The sequence below is a fragment of the Saccostrea echinata genome, unplaced genomic scaffold, assembly GCF_033153115.1.
Source record: "Saccostrea echinata isolate AGI-Se365-2 ecotype Australia unplaced genomic scaffold, CSIRO_AGI_Sech_v1 ptg000028l, whole genome shotgun sequence".
Taxonomy (NCBI): Eukaryota; Metazoa; Mollusca; class Bivalvia; order Ostreida; family Ostreidae; genus Saccostrea; species Saccostrea echinata.
This window is the reverse complement of record NW_026889777.1, coordinates 3,168,363-3,172,609: the sequence shown is the minus strand read 5'-3', so window position 1 is coordinate 3,172,609 and position 4,247 is coordinate 3,168,363. Positions and strand designations below refer to the sequence as shown.

Below are 4,247 nucleotides of genomic sequence, written 5' to 3'. Positions count from 1 at the left end.
ATAGCCAAACATGCAACTGTTATTAATAACGAATGCGAGAATGTACTGTGGATTAAATTATCAGGTAAAACAATGGGTAACATAGAGGATTTGATGGTAGATACAGTTTACATAAAACCCTCCAATACTCGTTTTTTCTTCTGATAAAACTTTTGATGAACTCAAAAGAGAAATATTAAATATAGCAATTGAAAATAATTGTAAATGCTTACTAAATAAGTAGTTAGTGACTTCAATAGTAGGGTGTCAACTGGAAAAGATTTTTAAAAAATATTTAGAAACAGTAACCCCTATTATTGATGAAAATATTTTACATGAACAAATCAGGTGAAAAAAATATAATTTTGCTGTAGAGAGAAAATCCAAGGATATACTTATTAATCAATAAGGAAGAAAGCTCCACGATGTTTGAAAACGGTGTGATATTTTTTTTAAATTACATTTTCCACAGTGAAATACTGTAATTTATTTACTGAAAAAAGTGATATTCTGAAACAGCGAGAAAGGATATCAAAATGGTATTCTCACAGTGTGAGAATATCAGAAGTGCGGCAAAACTTACGATTTTCCTTCCCTTCATGAAGAGTGTTTTTTTAAAAAAATCCCTGGCCTGTTATAGGATAGAGTTAATGAACCATCATGACAGAGACTTATAGTTATATTGCCAAAGTTTTTCCAAATATGTCGTTGAAAATCCATGTTTACAACGTTTTTCAATCTCGCAATAGCTTAGCTATGACGTCTCAACCGCTCAACTATGACGTCACAGCCTATGACACTGTGTAACGAAAAGACAGAGGCACAGGGAAAACCTAAGAAAATGTAATAATCAGAAAATTCAATGTTTTATAGATGAATATGGAATTTATTTCACTCTTGAGACAGGATTTTTGATATTTTCACTCGTGCTTCGCACTCGTGAAAATATTATAGTATAAAAAAATCCTGTCCCACTCGTAAAATAAATTCCATATTCATCTACAAAACATTGTATATCCTCTATATACCCAACGGTACATCAAGAGGTGATAGTCATGGTGAATTTATTTACTTGTAAACAAACAAGTGTTGTGGATTCTTGCATAACCAATATTGATTTTATAAAATATGTGTCAGATATCTAGATACTGCCATTTTGCACACTTTTTTCATTCAGATGTGCATTATCCTTTTGGTTATATTGATTTTTAAAAATTAATGAACCTTTTTAAACGTGTAGAACTGATGATCAACCTTCTGGTCTTTGTTATGCAGTTGCTAAAAGTTGGAATACCGATGAAAAATTGACCTACCAAAAATCTGTTTTAAAAAAGGCGAATGTGGTTAAAGCTCTTGAACATGATATAAAAAAAAACCTGTGCAGTTGAAGATACTAATTTGGAATTTGGAATTTATTTATAATATTGTAGACAAAGTTGGTGAAATTTTTGTAGAAAGTGCCAAGGAGCTAATTGTAAATGCGCCAGGCAAAACTATAGAAAAGCAAAGAGATTGTATCCTAGAGTACCCATAAATCGTCCCCTTAAGACAATATGCGTTATAGGAACGGGCAGCACGTGCGATTTAATAAACTTTTTTCTTCATTAACATTACCATCAACCTACTTATCATGTGTGCCTATCATTTTTTTTTAATCGTACCTTGTTGAAGACTTTTGGTTTCGTATTCAAAATGGAGTATTCTATATTTACTAATTGACGTCATACCCTATTTTCGTCCTCTGGAATTTAATAAGGCCATGCCTACTGTACGATCTGTTTCTCGTTACTTTTCAAGAAAACTTGTATGGGGAAAAAATCAAAGAGGTAAATAAAGCTTACACTGGTGTATTTTTAGACAAACTTGATGAATAATGCATCAGCAAAGTAGAATAAATAGATCAATAAATGTACAATGTAAAATTTCATGAAAAGTTAAATTAATGTTTTTACATTTCAGATTTTTTTTATTTACAGTGTGGGCATAAAAAGTCATCCCCTCTCCTGATAACCCGTCTCCCAGCACAGTCTCCTAAGTGAACCCAGTGGAAACACCTGTCACACTGTACCCACCTAGCAAATGAAATGAATACACTCTTTCTCACTTCATCCGATGTAAACTGTTTACACACACAGCATTTATCTTTCTCTGATATCTCCTCTTCATCTGTATCTGAATCTGTTAGAACAGTTCTTGTATCACTGCTATGGTTACCAGATGTACTGGGTCCAGCTTCTTGTGAATCAGTATCAACTTTCTTGGATACTTTTCTTTTGTTTTGTTTCTTACTTGGACATGACTTACGTTTCTTTGGACATGTAGGTTCTTCGTGTTCTACGATCTGTTTATGAACTTCTTCCTCAGTTATACAGTGACCTGATGTCATTTTTGATAAGGTGTTTCTGCTCTTTGCCTTTTTCTCAGATTTTATCTTCTTTAAGTTTTCAATTTTGTCACTGAAAAAGTCCCCTGCCATAGTTGGTGTATCTTTACCCTGTGTGAGGGGAATGCGCCCGCTGTCTCCATCTTCAGTAGTCTGCACTTCTTGGGACTGGATTTCTTCTTGCTGAAGTTGGAATGCTTGAGAAGGAAGAAGATAATCCCTGTTGACTGCATTCTCATTTAAAGGATAAATTCCTGTTTTTCTAAAAGCTGCCTGTAGATTTTCCACAGTAAGTGCTTTTGTATATGATCTACATGCAATTGAACATATGTCATACTTAGAGATGACAGAAGACAAAGCCCTGGTTTGTTTGTGACATTCATTGTTGTAGATCCTGTGGAAGGGCCCATAACATCCAACATCCAGAGGCTGCAAAAAATGACTGGTATGGGCAGGTAGAATAAATAGGATGATGTTGTGTTGCCTCGCCCAGTCAACCAAACCTACTGAGACATGTGATTTGTGGCCATCTAGAAGTAAAAGGATAGGTTCTCCTCCCCTTCCTGGTGCATACTTAAGAAAGTGCTCCTCTAGATATTTTCGAAATATAGTTGAATTAGACCATCCAGTCTCTGATACCGTACCATCTGCCCCAGGAGATTTTCCGGTCAAAAACTCTGGGCGCATTCTTGCTCCTGCAAAAACAAAGTATGGTGGAATTGCTGTACCCGCAGCGCTTCCACATCCTAAAATTGTGGTGGTAGATGACTTTTGGGACATTACTTCTTGGACATTAAGGTGTCGTCCAGCAACTACTGCTGGTGGGGAATGATGTTGCTGAATCCCCTTTTCGTCAACATTGAATATCAAATGGGGCTTATCCTGAAGATTGTTTTTATGTATGACTTCCTGCAGTTCTTTGAAGTAAGAAGTTACTGTCTCTTTGTTACCTGCTTTTGCTCTCTGAATCTCCATGGCTCTTGGCTTTACTACACGGAGTTCCTCCCACCTGGACATGAATCCCTGGTACCACCTCAGAGTCAGTGGGTTATCTCTGTTACGTTTCCCCAAACTTCTTACAAAATCATTAGAGGTCCACAACTTCTTTCCTGGTATACCCATAGCCAAACTGAGCCATTTCTTTAATGTGGTCTGCCAGTCTTGACTCCTCTTCCATACTAAATATAGGAGCTCTGCCTGATTTAACAGTATCTACTGATACCATACCCATTGTTCTGTCTCTTAAGGTTGTCACTGGTACCCCAAATTGTCTAGCTGCACCTCGCACTGTTTGTTTCAATTCCTTAATTGCTAGATAAGCATTAGTCATCTTAGTTGGGCTATACTGTCGGTACCCTAAGGAGACTAGCTTTGGTTTAACCTATTTGAAAAAAAAAATAAGTATATAGTCACTTGAAATTATCAACATTAGCACTAATTAAAATAATATATTATTAATATCAATAGATTTAATAATATTCTTATTCTGAAAACACACAAATTTGTAAACATTTGATATGCCATTGAAATATTGTAATTATAATAGTAATAACAAAGTAATTATTTTTTTTTTCTTTATTTAACCAATATTTTATTCACACACACACACACACACACACACACACACACACACACACACACACACACACACACACACACACATATATATATAATAATAATCTATGATCCACCATTATGTTTGTGTCATGTATAATTTATACACAGCAACCATTTACTGGCATTTTGTAATAAAAAAATTATTTAAAAAATATGTAAAATATATTATAAAATAAAAAGAACATCATTCTGAACATATTCTTGGTTAAAGCTTAATTTATTGGTCACGTTAAAAATAGCAACCGTAGGCACGTCAATTTCCATGCAG

The 4,247-nt window shown here is 34.8% G+C and overlaps 1 pseudogene; it reads right to left on the bottom strand.

The window, feature by feature from the left end:
• Positions 1–1,945: 1,945 nt before the first annotated feature.
• LOC133193905 (uncharacterized) lies at positions 1,946–3,692 on the bottom strand (annotated as a pseudogene).
• Between the last annotated feature and the right edge of the window lie 555 nt (positions 3,693–4,247).